Raw genomic sequence first — 18480 nt, 5'->3', positions numbered from 1 at the left:
TGCACAGTTTTTTGTGTGTATATAAGTTTTCATTTTTCTGGGACAAATGCATGGGAGTGCAATTGCTGGTTCATTTGTATAGTGAGTGTATGCTTAGTTCTTTTTAAGAAGTTGACAACCAGTTTTATAGAGTGGGTGTATTGTTTTACATTCCCACTTGCAATGCATTAGATATTCAGTTTCTCCGCATCCTAGCCAGCATTTGGTATTGTCACTATGTTTTACTATAACTGTTCTATTAGGTACATAGTAATAATATCTCACTATGATCTTAATTTGCATTTTCCTGATGGTTAGTGATGTAAGCATCTTTTCATATATTTATTTTCTATCCGTATATCCTTTTTGGTAAAATATCTCTTTATGTCTTTCACACATTGTGATATTGTGAAATATACATTTGGTCTTCAACCCTGTTTCCTGCCAAACCACTCCTAAAATCCTTAGACTCTCCAGAGAGATATCTTTTTGTGTCCTAATGAATTGACTGATGGCTGGGAGCACCTACATAGCTTCAGGATGGGGACTGGTCACCTGAAAGACCAATTTTTAAAGACAGACAGGGTACCTGAAGAGTAAGCTGATCAAATGATTTAATCAATCTTGCCTACATAATGAAGCTTCTGTAAAAACCCAAAAGGACTGGATTCAGAGAGCTTCTGGACAGGTGAACACATGCAAGTTCCTGAAAAGTGCTGCACCTGCGGGGGTCATGGAAGCTCCGTGTCCCTTCCCCGTTCCTGTCCCTATGCATCTCTTCATCTATATCCTTTATAATAAACCAGTAAACTCAGTGTTTCCTTGAGTTCTGTGGGCCACACTAGCAAATTAATTAAACCCAAGGAAGAGGTCATGAGATCTCTGATTTATAGCCAATGAGTCAGAAGCACATTCCTTGCAATTGGCATTGAAAGTGGAGAGAAGTTCCATGGGACTGAGTGCTCATCTCCGTGGTATCTGATGTTACCTCCAGATAGATAGCATCAGATTAGAACTGGATTGAGGACACCCAGCTGGTGTCTGCTGCAGAATTGATTGCTTGCTTGTTCGGGGGGAAGAAATCTCCCGCATTTGGTCACAGAAGTCTTCTGTGTTGATTGTTGCTGTATGAGTGCAGAGGAAAAACAGTTTGAGTTTTCCCACCTTTAGCCACTTGTAATGGAAGTTTTTGTCTTGTTTTGTTGTTTTTTACTGTTGAGTTTTGAAAGCGATATCCTAGATTTGAACCCTTTGTCAGATGTGTGGTTTGCAATATTTTCGCCTGGTCAGTAGCTTTGTTTTCATCCTTAACATGGTATTTTGGAGAGTGAAAGTTTTAAATTTTGATGAAATCCAATTTATCAATTTTTAAAATTGATCATGCTTTTGATGTAAGGTCTAAGAATCTGTCATCAGGCTAGGCACGGTGGCTCACGCCTGTAATCCCAGCACTTTGGGAGGCCGAGGTGGGTGGATCACGAGGTCAGGGGTTCGAGACCAGCTTGACTAACATGGTGAAACCGCATCTCTACTAAAAATACAAAAATTAGCTTGGCGTGGCGGTGGGCACCTGTAATCCCAGCTACTCAGGAGACTGAGGCAGGAGAATTGCTTGAACCCGGGAGGCGGAGGTTGCAGTGAGCCGAGATAGCGCCACTGCACTCCAGCCTGGGCAAAAGAGCGAGACTCCATCCAAAAAAAAAAAAAAAAGAATCTGTCAAGCCCTAGATCCTGAAGATTTTCTCCTAAATGTTTTGTAGTTTTATGTTTTATCTTTGAACCTATGATCTATTTTGAGATGATTTTTGTGTAAGGTATGGTATGAGGTTTAGTTTGAGGTTCATTTTTTGTTTATGGATATCCAGCACCTTTTGTTGAAAAGACTTTTTCACTTGCGGAATCAATCTTTCCTCCATTGAACTGTTTTTGCCACTTTGAAAAATCAACTGTCTGTACTTGTATGGGGCTGTTTCCAGGTTCTCTATTCTGTACTATTGATCTATGTGTCTGTTCCTCCACCAATATCACAAAGTTTTGATTACTATATCTTTGTCATGTCTTAAAATCAGGTACATTGATTCCTTCCATTTTATTCTGTTTTGACTTTTTTAGTTCTCTTTTTTACCCTTTGTTCATATAAATTTAAAAATAGTCTTATGTATATTTACAAAAATATGTCTAGAAATCTGATAGAAATTGTGTTAAACCTATATGTCAGTTTGGATATAATTGACATTTTTATTATGCTGAGGCTCCCAGTCCATGGATACAGCATGTCTCCCTGTGATGGTTAATTTTAGGTGTCAACTTGATGAGTTAAGGGATAGCCAGATAGCTGGCAAAACTTTATTTCTGGGTGTGTCTCTGAGGATGTTTCTGGAAGAGACTGGTGTTCGAATCAGTGGACTGAGTAAGGAAGATCTGCCCTCTTCTAGTGAGGATGGGCAACATTCAATCAGTTAAGAGCTTGGATAGAACAAAAAGGAAGAGGAAAGGTGAATTCACTCTTTCTTCTGGAGCTGGGACACCAATCTTCTGCCCTTGGATATCAGAACTCCAGGTTATCTGGCCACTGGACTCCAAGACTTATACAAGTGCTATGAGATTCCCCAGTCCCAGTCTCTACCTCTGTAGAGTCTGAGGCCTTCAGCCTCTGACTGACAGATATGCCAGCAGCTCTCCTGGTTCTCAAATGCGGGCTGAGCCACTCCACCAGCTTCTCAGGTTCTCCAACTTGCAGACAGCATATCGTGGAACCTCTTGGCCTCCATGATCTCACATGAGTCAATTCCCATAGTAAATCCCGCCTCATCCATCTATTGATATACATATCAATAGATATATATAAATCACATCTCATCCATCTATTGATATATATATATCCTATTGGTTCTGTTTCTCTGGAGAATGCTGACTAATACATTCCTCTTTATTTGAATCTTCTTTGATTTCTTTCATCAGTGTTTGCAATTTTCAGCATGCAAGTCTTATACGTGTTTTGTTAAATTTGTACCTATTTCATTTTTGAGCAATTTAAATGGTATTATATTTTAAATTTTGGTTTTCATGGGTTTATTGCTAGTATATAGAATTAAAGTTAACTTGGCTGGGCGTGATGGCTCATGCCTGTAATCCAAGAACTTTGGGAGGCCAAGGCGGCTGGATTACCTGAGGTCAGGAGATTGAGACCAGCCTGGCCAACATGGTGAAACCCCGTCTCTGCTAAAAATACAAAAATCAGTTGGGCATGGTGGCATGCACCTCTAGTCCCAGTTACTCGGGAGACTGAGGCTGGAGAATCGCTTGAACCGGGGAGTCGGAGGTTGTGGTGAGCCAAGATCGTACCACTGCACTCCAACCTGGGTGACAGAGCAAAACTCCATCTGAAAAAAAAGAATTAAAGTTAACTTTTTGCATGTTGATCATGTAGTCTGTCACCATTCTGAACTCATTTATCAGTTCTAAGAGTCTCTTCTGTAGATTCTGTAGAATTTCCCATGAGGGCTATTATGCCATCTACAAATAGAGACAGTTTTATTTCTTTCTTTCTGATATGTATGCCCTTTATTTCCTTTTCTAGCCTTATTGCCCTGGCTAGGACTTCCAGTGCTATACTCAATAAAAGTGGTGAGAGAGGAAGAAACACTGTGACTGAGAAGTCATGGTGAGGCCAGGGCCTGTCACTACCACTGCTGCCACCGAACATCAGAGAAAGTCAAAAGGAACTTCAAGCGCCAAACACTGAGCCTTATCTAAAAGCCAAAAATAATTGCCCAAATCTACCCAAAAGAATGTTATCAATCATGCTATTTTGCCTGTTAAAGCATAAGGCCCATCAGCATTAAGCTCCAGGCCAGACCAGACAATACAAGGTCCCAGAAGCCTAAGTTGGAGCCACTAAAACTGGGCAGAAGGCTGATTTCAGGATGTGTTTCTTCTAATACAAACCATAAGCCTCCAGCGGTAGTTGACAGCGGCACAAAGCTGGATCATTCACCATGGAAGAACTGTCAAGAAAACTCATGGGGTCACTTAATGCACAAGATTTGAAGACTACAAAGCAGCAGTTAACATATCAAGGAATGCTAAGTGTACAGACTCCATAGGAAATACCTGCACTGAAAATTAATCTTTGGTTAGCTTTCTGAAAGAGATTAATGAAGAGAATTTGCCTCATACCTTGTTAGACCCTGAGAGGAAGCCAGATTCTCAATTATGTACCATAAAGAAGTTAAAGAATAACTTTCATAATTGAACCAAGAGCAATTTGGTTCCTAAACAAGCCGTGGGCAGATATTGAGTGACTAGTGCTGCCATGAAAGACAGAGTTAATAAACAATTTGTTAGAGAAACACAAGTAAAGTTTCTATCAGTAAAGCCATAGCAACTCTCTCAAGGAGATCTTGCAAGACTGGGAGAAAAGACCCCAAAACAGTTCCCTCTGTCTTTGTTCAGACCCTTAGTAGGACTCAAGCATTAAAAAAAAAAAAAATTAATGATCGAGGGTACAAAGGTTAATAGGGTTAATTATTAAAAACCATGGATTAGTTAGTGAACAGGAAGTAAAACATATCAAAAACAAGACATACTCCAGTTTGTTTCAGGGAGGATATAGTAACAGACATTTAAACATTAAGCAAAATCAGCAGTCCATTCAACCTTGTTTTGGGCCTTGGTCATGTGCACTGCAAAAATCAAAAGCCACAAGCCAGAGGCCTAGTTTGACAGTTGGCAGCTTAAATTCAGTCATTCTCAGCATTCATGGCATAAGAGCAAATGGAACTAATGGGGACAAATGCCACAACAGCTTACAACACAAAGCACAGGCGTTGGACTTCCAATTGAAAAAGGCTCTTCCATTTTCTAAACAAGAGAGCTCCCCAAACTCAAGCTGGTGACACAATCATGAAGCGAAAAGGAGTCTCAAAAGGGACCCAAATGAATCCAAATACTGAAAAGAAGACAATAGCAGAGGATCAAAGGAAACAACTGGAAGAATAACAGAAATCAAAGGGGAAAATCTGTAAGTGGTCTCCTATAACACGTAAAACAGAAAGAAAAATAATAGAGAAAATAAATATGCTGGAAGAGCATTGAAAAAGAAGAGGAAGAAAAGAAAGAACAGCTTCAACTGCTCAATAAAACTAATAACACTCTGACAGAATATGTGCTCATTGAAAGGGGTGTGGTTTTTAATGAAATATTTGCCATATTGTCCAGTATTCCTGAGGTCAAAGAACTGCTAAATTCTGGTTCTACAAAGCAAAGTTGTTAGCCAGTAAAGACACCTACGATGCTATTGGGCTATATGAAAAGGCCATTAAAAAGGGGGCAATACCAACACAAGTGTTACAGGAAGTTCTTCTTAATATTTTGCAAGATCCAAACAAAACCGTGGAAGGAATTACCTCTGACTTTTTAGTTGCTAAGACTGATATGACATCAACAGAAGAGTTGGCCAAGAAGATGGAATCTGGAAAGTCTTGTTCCTTTCCAAAACACAAACAAACAAACAAAAAACAAAGCAACAGGTTACAGCAACACTCCCAATAATGAAGGCATAACAGGATAATCATCCTGGTATCAAATTGTAGATTGCTCTAACCCTTGAATCAGTGAAGTGGCAGAATTGCAAGACATGGAACTTATCACTCCTGTGTGGTGTTCGGTGGAGATGAAACAAGCAGTATCCAACTAGCTGGAAAGGCTGCAGGAATGCAGTTTAGTAGTGACTTCCCTTGACGAGCTATTAGGAGTGAAAGAAACACAGCATTTTATATTTTATAAAAGTGAGATTTGCCTGTAACATTAGAGTTTCAAATCCTTGAATCATAATTTCTGGAGGCTTTTTTTTTTTTTTAAAGGTGTTTTAGACCCTCTGAGCTAAGAAATGCCCTTGTTCAAGTGACCTGGAAAAGAATGTATAATAGGGAGGCATAATGGATGCAGAAGGTTATGTATGGCCTCTCAGGATTTCAAGTAATTCACTTGGCTTACTCAGGTTTTCTATACCCACAGGAAAGTCTTTGGTATGTGTGTTTAAGACCCGTAGTTTGCCACAGTTTTACAGCATACATAAATTTCAAACTATTGAGAATTAATTTATCCCATAAGTATGGTAAAAATTTGTACTTTGTTGATGTACTTTAACCCCAACATAGTTCTTTTTTATATTAGAAGGTTGGTGCCACAGTATGATGGTCTTTCCTTTCTGCATCCACCTTAGCAGGGAGGGTAAGTCCTTTCAGGGTGGAAGAACTGAGCTTTCACGCTGGCTTGCCAGGCTAGATGGGACATAACAGACCACCTGGTTCAAATTTCCTCACTTGCAGATTAATTTGTACTAGGTTTGTCTTTGCTCAGAGCCTGCAAATGACATTTATGTATGATCTTTGATTTCTGTCACAGTATCCCTGTAGATGAAGCGTAATCCTTTCTGTGCCAGGTCTCCTGGAATGAAATGCAATCTTGAATTGGGGTGGTCATCTGGTTCTTTTGGTTTATATTCAAACTTAATTTTGCATTTAGTATTCAGAAATGCTCAAAGTAAAAACAAAAGGGGCAAGAGAGAGAGGTGAGGAGGAGAAAGGGGTGAGGACACTGCTTCTTCATTTCAGTGCTTTGATCTGCCAGGGGACAGTGGCCTGAGAAGGCAATGCAAGTCCTGGAGACTGTTATAAGTTCTTTTATCTGAGCAACTGCTCTACGAAAGGTAAAATCAGAGTCATCATGGTAATATAATATATAGAAAACCCTGGTCAAGATATTTTAAATTTTAACTTTGTGAATATTTAAGTATTATCCTTTAAACAATCATTAGCATTTTGTTTATTCCTGCTTTTAAAAAAAGAGTGATGAGAGAAAACATTCTTGTCTCTATCCTACCTAGGGAGAAAGACTTCAATCTTTCATCATTAAGTACGTTAGCTGTAGCATTTTGTTTTTGTAGATGTTTTTCTTTAAAAAAATTTTAGTTGACACGTAATAATTATATATATTTATGGTGCACAGAGTGATATTTTGAAATATGCATACGAAGTATAATGATCAAATTAGGGTAATTAGGATATCCAGCATTTCAAACATTTATCATTTCTTTGTGTTGGGAACATTCAAAACTCCTTCTACTAGCTTTTTAAAAAATGCAATAACTTACAGTTTACCATATGCCCCCTACAGTGCTGCCAAACATCAGAACTCATTTTTCATATCTAGCTGAAATTTGTAACCATTCACAAACTTCTCTGTATCCTCCCTACCCCTCTGCCCTTCCAGCCTCTGATAACTGTAACTCTCTACTTCTATGGGCTCCTTTTTTTTTTAAGCTCCCACATATAAGTAAGGACACGTGGTATTTGTCTTTCTGTGCCTGACTTATTTTACTTAACAATGTCCTCCAGGCTCATCTATGTTGCTACAAATGACAGGATTTCTTTCTTTTTTTTTTTTTTTTTAATGGCTGAGTAGTATTCTATTGTGCATATACCATATTTTTTAATTCATTCATCTGTTGATGGACATTTAGGTTGATTCCACACCTTTACAATAGTGAATAGTGCTGCAATAAACATGAGCATCCCTTTGAGAAACTGATTTCCTTTCCTTTGGATAAATACCCAGTAGTAGGATTCCTGGATTGTATGGTAGTTCTATTTTTAGTTTTTACAGAAGTCTTTATACTACTTTCAATAATGGTTCTACTAGTTTATATTCCTACCAACAGTGTATAAGAATTTCCCTTTCTTCACATCCTTGCTAGCATTTGTTCTTTTTTGTCTTTTTGATAATAACCAATCTTAGCTGGGGGGAGATAATCTCATTGTGGTTTTGACTTGCATTTCCTCATGATCAGTGATGTTGAACATCTTTTCCTATATTTGTTGCCCATTTATTTGTATGCCTTCTTTTGAGAAATCTCTAGTTAGATAATTTGCCCACTTTTAAATTCGGTTATTTGTTTTTTGGTTAAGTTGTTTGAGTTCTTTGTGTATTCTGAATATCAGTCCCTTGTTGGGTGAATAGTTTGCAAACTTTTCTCCCATTCTGCAAGTTGTCTCCTCACTCTGCTGATTGTTTTCTTTGCTGTGCAGTAGTTTTTTAGTTTGATATAGTCCTATTTGTCTGTTTTGTTGCCTTGTTGCCTGTGCTTTTGAAGTCTTAGCCATAAAATCTATGGCTATAACAATGCCCTGAAGCAGTTCCTCTATATTTTCTTCTAGTAGTTTTGCAGTTTCAGGTCTTACATTTAAGTCTTGAATCCATTTTCAGTTGATTGTTGTGTATGGTAAGAGACAAAGGTCTAGTTTCATTCTTCAGCATATGGATATCCAATTATTCTGGCACCATTTATTGAGAAGATATCCTTTCTCTGATATATGTTTTAGGTGCCTTTGTTGAATGTCAGATGAATGCACAGATTTGTCTCTGGGTTTTCTATTCTGTTTCATTAGCTTATGTGTTTATATGCCAGTACCATGCTGTCTTGGTAACTGCAGCTTTATAGTATGTTTTGAAGTAAGGTAGTGTGATATCTCTAGCTTTGATTTTTTGCTCAGCATTGCTTTGGCTATGTGGGATCTTTTGTGGTTCCATACAAATTTTAGGATTTTTCTTTCTATGTCTGTGAAGAATGTCATTGGTATTTTGATAGGCATTGCATTGAATCTGTGGATTGGTTTTGGGTAGTATGATCATTTTAACAATATCAGTTCTTACGATCCATGAGCATGGGATGTTCTTCCACTATTTTGTGTTCTCTTAAATTTCTTTCATCAGTATTTTGTAGTTTTTATTGTGGAGGTCTTTCACCTCCTTGGTTAAATGTATTCCTAGATATTTTATTTTTATAGCTATTGAAAATGGGATTGCTTTTTAAATGTGTTCTTCAGCTATTTATTGTTGATGTATAAAATACTACTAATTTTAATGTTGATTTTGCATCCTGTGACTTTACTGAATTTGTTTATTAGTTCTAAGAGATTTTTTGGTGGAGTCTCTAGTTTTTTTCTATATATAAGATCATGTCATCTGCAAAGAGGGACAATTTGACTTTTTCTTTTCCAGTTTGGATCGTTTCTTTCTTTCTTCTTCTTGATCATTCTGATTAGGACTTCCACTACTATACTGAATAGGAGTGGTCAAAGTGGGCATCTTTGCCTTGTTCCAGTGCATAGAGAAAGAAAGGCTCTTGGTTTTCTCCATTCAGTAGCTGTGGGCTTGTTATATATGGTCTTTATTATGTTGAGATATGTTCTTTCTGTGCCTAATTTGTTGAGAGTCAGCTTTTATTTTGAAGGGATACTGAATTTTATTAAATCCTTTTTTCTGCATCTATTGAGATGATCACATGTTTTTTGTCTTTCATTCTGCTGCTGTGATGTATCACATTTATTGATTTGTGTGTGTTGAACCATCCTTGCATCCCTAGGATAAATTTTATTTGATCAAGATGTATTATCTTTTTGATGTGTTACTGGATTGGCTTACTAGTATTTTGCTGAGGATTTTTGCATCTATGTTAATCAGGGATATTGCCTGTAGTTTTCTTTTTTGTTGTTTCCTTGTCTGGTTTTGGTATCAGGGTAATGCTGGTCTCATAGAACAAGTTAGGAAAAATTCCCCTTTCAATTTTTTTGAGCAGTTTATGAAGAATTAATGTTAGTTTGTTATAAGTGTGGTAGGATTTATAAGTTTGATAAAGCTGTTTGGTCCTGGGCTTTTCTTTGTTGGGAGAGTTTTTTATTACTGGTTCAATCTTGTTACTTGTTACTGGTATGTTCAGATTTTCTGTTCCTTTCTGGTTCAATCTTGGTGTGTTGTATATGTCCAGGCATTTATCTATTTCCTCTAGGTTTCCAATTTGTTAGCATATAATTGTTCATAATATTCTATGATGATCCTTTGTATTTCTGTGATATCAGTTGTAATGTCTCCGTTTTCATTTGAGGATCCAGTCTCACTCCCCTACATATGGCTTGCCAATTATCCCAGCACCATATGTTGAATAGGGTATCCTTTCTCTACTTATGTGTTTTTGTTTGCTATGTCAAAGATCAGTTGGCTGTAAGTATTTGGCTTTATTTCTGGGGTCTCTATTCTGTTACATTGGTCTATGTGTTTATTTTTATACCAGTACCATGACCATTTTACCTCTTTTTATGTTTTTTGACTTAAAGTCTATTTTGCCTAATATAAATAGAGCTACTCCTACTTGCTTTTGGTTTCTATTTGTGTAAAATATCTTTTTTCATCCCATCAGTTTCAATCTATGTGTCTTTACAGGTGAAGTGAATTTCTTGTAAGCAGCCTGTAGTTGTGTCTTATCTTTTTTATCCATTCAGCTAGTCTGTGTCTTTTAACTGGATATGTAAACTGTTTACATTCAAGGTTGTTATTGATAGGTGAGGATGTACTCCTGTCATTTTCTTATTAGTTTTTGATTGACTTGTACATCCTTTGTTTTTTCTTCCTTTCTTCTTGGTTACTTTTGTGATTTGGTGGTTTTCTGTAGTGACAACATTTTATTTCTTTCTTTTGTTTTTTCATTTATCTACTCTACCAGTGATGTTTATACTTTTGTGTGTTTTCATGATGGTAGACATCTTCCTTTAACTTCCAAATGTAGAATTCCCTTAAGCAGTTTGGGTCTTGAGAGGTGAATGAGATCCAGTGTGAATTTTCTCCCTGAAACAATGTAGTCACATGAACTCCAGGCAGCTCCCATACTAGGCTTATGGCCTGTAAGGGCCAAGAGGTTCTCCTGTGGCTAACATTATAGGTGTCCATGGTAAGAATGTGCATCACCGTGAATCTCTTGCTTACCATTTTCCCACAATGGGGAGTTCTTCCTGGAACTGAGCTGATCCCAGCCAGGCCAACTGCTCTCTTCCCTTTCCTTCAGTGCCTCAGAGGGTTCCTGTCACTTCTCTGATGAATTCCAATATTTTCTCTTAGACACTCTATTCAATATGTGGTTGTCCATTCTCTGTTTTGATCTTTCTTTGTGAAAGAGGTGAGTGTTGGGCATCTCTAGTCAGCCATGATGTCTCCTTGGTAGATGTTATTTATCACGTTGAGAAAGTTCCTCTACAATATCTAGCTTTCTGAGTTTTTAATCATGAAAGGGTGTAGAATTTTGTCAAATGTTTTTTCTAATAACTTAATAGAGTCATCTGATTTTTCTTCTTTAGCCTGTTATTGCAATGAACTATACTGACAGATTTTCAAACATAGAATCAGCCATGCATCCTCATTCTGCTCATTTGGGGTTTATTTGCTATTTTTTCCTAGGTTTTTATTTTATTTTATTTTTTTTGACATGGAGTCTTGCTCTGTCACCTAGGCTGCAGTGCAGTGGCATGATCTCAGCTCACTGCAACCTCTGCTTCCTCGATTCAAGTGATTCTCCTGTCTCAGCCTCCCAAGTAGCTGGGACTACAGACACCCACCACCACGCGCAGCTAATTTTTGTATTTTTAGTAGAGATGAGGCTTCACCATGTTGGCCAGGATGGTCTCAAACTCCTGATCTCAAATGATCTGCCCACCTCCAAAAGTGCTAAGATTACAAGTGTGAGCCACCGTGCCCAGCCTCTTTCTAGCTTTTAAAGGTGTGAGCTTCGATTATTGATTTGAAATCTTTTTTCTTAATGTAAGAATTTAGAGATTGAAATTTCCCTCTCAGCATTTCTTTAGCTGTATCTCACATATTCATTTGTGTGTGTGTGTGTGTGTGTGTGTGTGTGTGTATCTAGATCACAAGAAATTTGAGAATAAATAATACACTGCTAAATAACTGAAAGGCTTTTGTGCAGACACATTTATTTTTATTTCTTTGGGTATTCTCTAGGAGTGTAATTGCTGGATCATATGGTAATTCTATGTTTAAACACCTGAGGAACTGCCAGATTATTTTCCAAAGCAAAAATACCATTTTAAGTTTCCACTACCATATAAGGGTATCTCATTGTGGTTTTATTTGCATTTTCCTGATTATTCATGACATGGAGGATCTTTTCATATGTTTTTGTAGAAATATCTACTTAGATACTTTCTCTTTTTGAAAATTGAGTTATTTGTATTTTTATTACTGAGTTGTAAATGATTATCTATCTATCTATCTATCTATCTATCTATCTATCTATCATCCATACCAGTTCCTTCTCAGATATTATAATTTGGAATATTTTCTCCCATTCTGTGAGGTATTTTTTTTACTTTATTATCCAAGGTCATGAAGATTTATCCCTACATTTTCTTTTAAAAGATTTATAGTTTTAGCTCTTGCATTTAAATCTTTGATCCACTTTGAGTTAAATTATTTATATTGTATATATATGTGGCTATCCAGTTGTCCCAGAATCATGTTGAAGAGACTATTCTTTCATCATCGAATGGTCCTAGCATGCTTGTTGAAACTCAGTTGACCACAGATGTGTGGATTTGTTTCTTGACTCTCAATTATATTCCATTGATGGGTACGTCTATTTTTATCAGTACTGAATTTTCCTGGTTACTATTGCTTCATAGTTAAGTATTTCTTTGGATATACCCAATAATGAGATTGCTGGGTCAAATGCTAATTCAATTTTAAGTTCTTTGAGAAATTGCCAGACTACTTTCCATAATGGCTGAACTAATTCCCACTAGCAGCATATAAGTATTCCCTTTTCTCCACAACCTTCCTAGCATCTATTTTTTTTTAACCTTTTTAATAGCAGCCATTCTGATTGATGTGAGATGGTATCTCATTGTGGTTTTGATTTGCATTTCTCTAATGTTTAGTGACGGTGAGTATTTTTTCATATGCTTGTTGACTATGTGTATACCTTCTTCTGAAAATTGTCTGTCCATGTCCTTTGCCTACATTTTCACGGGGTTGTTTGTTTTTTGCTTGTTAATTTGTTAAAGTTTTTGTAGATCCTTGATATTAGGCCTTTGTCAGATGCATAGTATGCTAATATTTTCTCCCATTCTGTAAGTTGTCTGTTTACTCTCTTGATAGTCTCTTTTGCTGTGCAAAAGCTCTTTAGTTTAATTAGGTTCCATTTGTCAATTTTTATTTTTGTTGTAGTTTCTTTTGGAGTCTTCATGATAAAATATTTACCAGGCCCTATATCCAGAATGGTATTTTCTAGGTTATCTTCCAGGGTTTTTATAGTTTATAGTTTTAGATTTTACATTTACATCTTTAATACATCGTAAGTTGATTTTTGTATGTAATGTAAGGAAGAGGTCCAGTTTCTTTTTTTTGTTTGTTTGTTTTTTTGTTGGTTTTTTTTTTTTTGTTTTTTTTTTTGTTTTTTTGAGACGGAGTCTCGCTCTGTCGCCCAGGCTGCAGTGCAGGGACCGGATCGCAGCTCACTGCAAGCTCCGCCTCCCGGGTTTACGCCATTCTCCTGCCTCAGCCTCCCGAGTAGCTGGGACTACAGGCGCCCGCCACCTCGCCCGGCTAGTTTTTTGTATTTTTTAGTAGAGACGGGGTTCACTGTGTAGGCCAGGATGGTCTCGATCTCCTGATCTCGTGATCCGCCCGTCTCGGCCTCCCAAAGTGCTGGGATTACAGGCTTGAGCCACCGTGCCCGGCCAAGAGGTCCAGTTTCAATCTTCTGCATATGGCCTGCCAATTATCCCTTACTAGGCAGTTTTTGTATGAGTTTGAGTCAATCTAGTTATTAGATGAACAGTACCCTAAGTTTGGGTACTGTTAATGCTGCGTTTACTTTCAATGCACCCAGGCTTCTAATTCCTCTGTTACCTTGTGTTCTGGATGGACTTGTTTGCAGGAGATTTTTCTCAATGGGTGCTTTACCCTCTGCTTTAGGTCTTTCCTTTGCATCTCCCCTTTGTCCTTCTTTGTATCTCCCCCTTATCAGTAGTAGACTGCTGTTACTTATTACTCAGGACCTGTTAACCTGTTAACCTGCAGGGTGTGTGTGCACAGGGAGCTCTGTTGTTATGATTCAGTCACAGTCTTAGTCACTACAGTCCAGGGTTGCAGAAGTGGAGACCTCTCAGTGGTCCTTCCCTTGGGCATCTCAGTAGGAGATCTCTAATGGTTTAGGCCCAGGACATTTTTTTATCCTTTCCCCAGTGGTACAAAAGGATTTTCTTTCTGCTCCTTTATCTGAGGAAAAGCAGATTTGCTGTTCTTTCCAGCTGCTTAATGTTTTGTTCCATATGGGAGACAGATGTGAAGGGTCTGGGTGGGGCTTTGGGCTTTTTCCAACAGTAGCTGTTGCCCACGTCCCCTAGGTCTGTACCATGAAGGAACCTTTCTCTGAACTCTCATCCTGATCCAACCTTTCTGAGAATCCAGTAAAGTCTGTGGAGAAGAGCCTGCATGTACATGTAAATTTCTTTTATGTCCATGGCTCTCTGGGGTTCTATATTCTCATGTTAGCCCACACATAGTCACTTTAGCAATTTGGCAAAAAGACTTTGAATTTTTCTTACCAGTTTATTTGGTGTCCAGCCTCTGCCCCAGGGAGGCATTTGCTCAAGGCTCACGTCTTCTTGGAGGCATCTGTTTTCCTTTAGATTTCAGATTAGCCAATTGTCCTGCAACTTCAGCTCTGTGATCAGTTCAAGAAAAGATTTTATTTTGTAGATTATACAACTTTAAATTTTTGTTGTAAGAGTGGAGATGACACTCTTTCTGAATTTTATCATCCTAAGCAGAAGCTGAATTTCCCTGGATGTATTTTTAATATAGAGCTCATAGGATTTGCTAATCTACAGAGTGAGAGAGACAGAGAAGTCAGGGATGTTCCCAAGATTTTGAGCCTAAGAGACTGGAATAATACATTGCCGTCAAGTGTGTTAGAAAAAGTAGCACATGGAGCACCTTTGAATGGGGAGATCAGGAGTTTAATTTTGAATATGTTGAGTTTTAGGGCTGTAATTGGAAACCCTATCGTCTCTCATAATACTTCTGTTTCTGAGTGTGATGCTTAAAAACCTTCTCTGTTCTTCAAAGCTCCAACTTTAGATAAATAGCATATTTTCTAAAGGAAAGGCTCCCTGCACTTCCAACAGGATTGCGAATGAATAATAAGGGTCTCCCCCATCTCAAGAAGGAAGAATAATGAGGACCTTCAGACATGCATTCATGAAGGTGGCACATGTTTCTAAGGACAGGAGTCTGGTTTCTTGAATATTTCCTCAAGAAGATAAGTTGCTATGCGAATAATGAAATTTTGTTAGAAGCAAGTATTTCTATTGTCTTCACAAATTGAGAAAGTCAAGGACAGTTGAGCCCATGGCAAATACCTCCAGGACCTTAGACCACTTAAGCAGAACATGGGAAGAGGCTGCAAAAACAAGTTGTGCCTGCATTAGCAACCACCCACCTCCAACCTACATAAGTAGTTGAAAAGTACAGAGAAGCAGGGAAAGGAAAGATCTTTGGAAGGAGTTGTTAAGGGCTGTAGCAATTTTCCTAACATCCTCAGGGTTAGGAGTAAGGGGGAAGCACCTGAAACTAAGCAAGAGAATGTTCAGACAACACTTCAGAGATTTTGACACTTATGCCAAGTGTTTGGGAGAGCAGAAGGGTTTGTACTAGAAGCTGTAGCTCCAATGGCCTAAGGAAGCAAAACAAAGAAAGAGGCAGGGCTGCACTGGGGGCAGCTGCACTTCCTCCAGGGGTGGGAAGTTCAGAATTCATTTGTAGAAGTTCCATGTCATTACACATGACTCTCCTATAAATACTGAGAGTCTCCATCAGCCAGCACAGTTTTCTGTGATGTCTGGCCACATCCCAGTCACTTCAAGGAGTCTGATCCATGTCGTTACAAATATCCCAGTGAAGGGCAAAATCAGCTTAGTTCATGATTTTTGCAAGTGAGAATGGAGTAAAAGCTAATCAGATCCAAGGTTTGGTTATCATTTGAACTCAACATTATGTTCTTGTCAACTGAAAAAAGAAAAGAAACTGATAAAAGACAACTGATAGAAGAAAAAGAATTTAGGCATACATTTTGCCCAAGCAGAACTAGTTTGGAAGGCTTTCAGGGAAAAGGCTTCTTAGAAGCATGAGACCAGAATGGGGAGCACTTGTGTATACATTTCCACTGAAGTTTTTCCATTTTCCTTCTCTAATATCTTCTTTTGTATAATTGCTTCTCTTTATATAGGCACAGATTCAGAGATTAGTCATTACCTTGGACTTAAACTATTTTTTTTTTTCCAAATGTATACATTTATAGGTTACTACCATTTTTCAGTGGCCTGAGGAAATCTACTATTTTGAAGTAAAGTAACATCATAGAGTATTTTATGTACCTTCATTGTCTTTTACTGGCTTGATGAAGCCAGTCACAGCCCCAACCCACTCTTATTTTTTTTCCTTAAGCAGATGAAAGGAAAGTTGCCCTTATTTTTTCTAGAAATCCATCTTCTGACATGTTGGAGGGGTTATGTATTTTGTTTTATTCTTGTTCAGTCTTTAGCTTAAGCTATGTCAAGGCTGTCTATAGCAGCTGACTTCTGCTTTCTGCTGGGTCTTCAATTCCTGTTCCTCCTGCCACAAAAGAATGGTTGCTGATGCTACTTTAGAAAGTGAAGTTATTTGCCTTTTCAGATAAAATAAAGACAGCCCTGAGGAGACTGCAGAATCTTTTCACATGGTGAATATAATAGGAAGAAAGGAAGTGAGGGAGGGAGGAAAAAAAGAAAGGTGGGAAGGAAGGAAGGAAGAAAGGAAGGAAGGATGGAGAAAAAAGGAAGGAAGAGAAAGAAAGAAAGAGAAAGAGAAGGAAAGAAAGAAAGAGGAAAGAAAGAGACAGAAAAGAGAGAGGGAGGGAGGGAAAGAAAGAAAGAAAATGAAGGAAGGAAGGGAAAGAGAAAGGGAAAAAGAAAGAAGGAAAGAGAGAAGGAAAGGAAAGAGAAAGACAAAGAAAGAAAGAGAAGGAAAGAGAAAATAAAAAAATAGAACTTTCTGTCGGATAGAACTAGACACTGCTCAAGGAGGCATGGGTGTGACTGTGACACAGGCTCTGGAACCACAGGATAGACCAGTGAACTCCTTTTTCTTGCCAGGTGAAGTCTGTAAGATTTTGATTTGTATGTGAGCTGGAATAGAATTGTGCCTTCAAATAAGTGACTTTTCTTTTTTTTTTTTTTTTTTGTTTGAGGCGGAGTTTCGCTCTGTCGCCCAGGCTGGAGTGCAGTGGCCGGATGACTTTTCTAACTTTAGGTTATACATGGTGTGATACTAACTTAAAAATAAGTGCATTTTCCTTCAAAGAAACTGTTTCTTACATACAGCAATTTGTAACTTAACAACAGTGAGGTTCTTGGGTGTCTTGTTTTGCATTCCACAGGTAAAGAGAGCTGAATTTAACACTGGTTGCAGGAAAAAAATGCACAAGTGCATTTTAATTTCTCAAATTTCTTTTCTTGGATATGTAATTTTAAGTATATATGACACCGATTTAATAAATATCCTATACATTGCCTATATATAATGCCTCTTCTGGGGAATTTGGAAGTTACCGATGTTTTTAAGGAGCGTCAGTTCTCATGAATGAAATAGCTTGTGTACAGGATGATGAGCTATTCATTAAACATAATCATTGTGCAGGGAAGTAGCAGGGGTGGTGTTTTGTTCAGAGTTTGTATCAAAATACCCATTCTCTTAGGCTTAGTGTTCTCAACAAATGACTATATTTATAACATAAAATGTGAAGTTGTTTTGTAATTGGAAAAGGGGACAAAAACATGTACTGCCATTAGGAAATATCCTTTCGTGTTCAGCTCTGTCATAATTTTTTTTTAGCTCAGTTAATCTAACTGTATAAAATCTTTGTAAATTATGACAACTGTACCTTCTATTTCAAGTGGTGGAATGGTGCAGCTTATTTGGATGCAGTTATAAATCAGGCACATGCAACAACCAAGTCCAAATGCATTTCTCATCACAGGTTTCTTAATTTAGTAAGAACATTATTTTTACCAATATAAGTAATTTTACCTTCAGTGTTGTACTTGTCAACTGAATTCAATATTAATCACAATAAAGTCAAATGCTTAAACTACCAGAGTGAATTTCCAAAAGACTTTTGATTTCATGAATTAAATGAAAAAAATTAAATCATGATTTTCTGTTTGAATCCCCTGATGGCATCATTTAACTGTTGACTTCTCTTAATGGAGCCAACACATTAACAACCGTTGCTTCACTTTTCACGTGTGCATAAAAAAACTTGGAGAAAGTAATGAGTATAATTAACTTAGAAGAACCGTCTTTTGATCTAAATGAAGTCATGCTTCATAGAGTAATATGTAGGCTCACCTTTTGTACCTCTCATTTTAATCATTATCTTTTAGCACCATCTTCTTAATGTAGCTATTAACTTTTGAAGTAGATGCTGATGGTTCTTGTGATTGGCAATCTGTGTCTTCTGATTTCCATCTAATCAAGCTTTTCCTAGGCTGCTGGCATGAGACTGCACTTTGCTTTATCACTGAGTGCCCCTCATGCTGTTCTCAAAAAGGAGGG

General features: G+C 37.7%; 1 long non-coding RNA gene across 1 annotated transcript in view; it reads right to left on the bottom strand.

Annotated features, from left to right (window-relative positions):
* The window catches only part of LOC103215742 (uncharacterized), a 58076-nt gene that overhangs the window by 10836 nt on the left and 28760 nt on the right, over positions 1 to 18480 (bottom strand). Inside the window, exon 2 of the long non-coding RNA XR_490286.3 lies at positions 14433 to 14551. This is a non-coding gene — a long non-coding RNA (uncharacterized lncRNA). The remainder of the gene's footprint in view (positions 1 to 14432; positions 14552 to 18480) is intronic.

The sequence above is a fragment of the Chlorocebus sabaeus genome, chromosome 2 (genome assembly GCF_047675955.1).
Source record: "Chlorocebus sabaeus isolate Y175 chromosome 2, mChlSab1.0.hap1, whole genome shotgun sequence".
NCBI lineage: Eukaryota > Metazoa > Chordata > Mammalia > Primates > Cercopithecidae > Chlorocebus > Chlorocebus sabaeus.
This window is presented reverse-complemented; position numbering and strand designations above follow the sequence as displayed.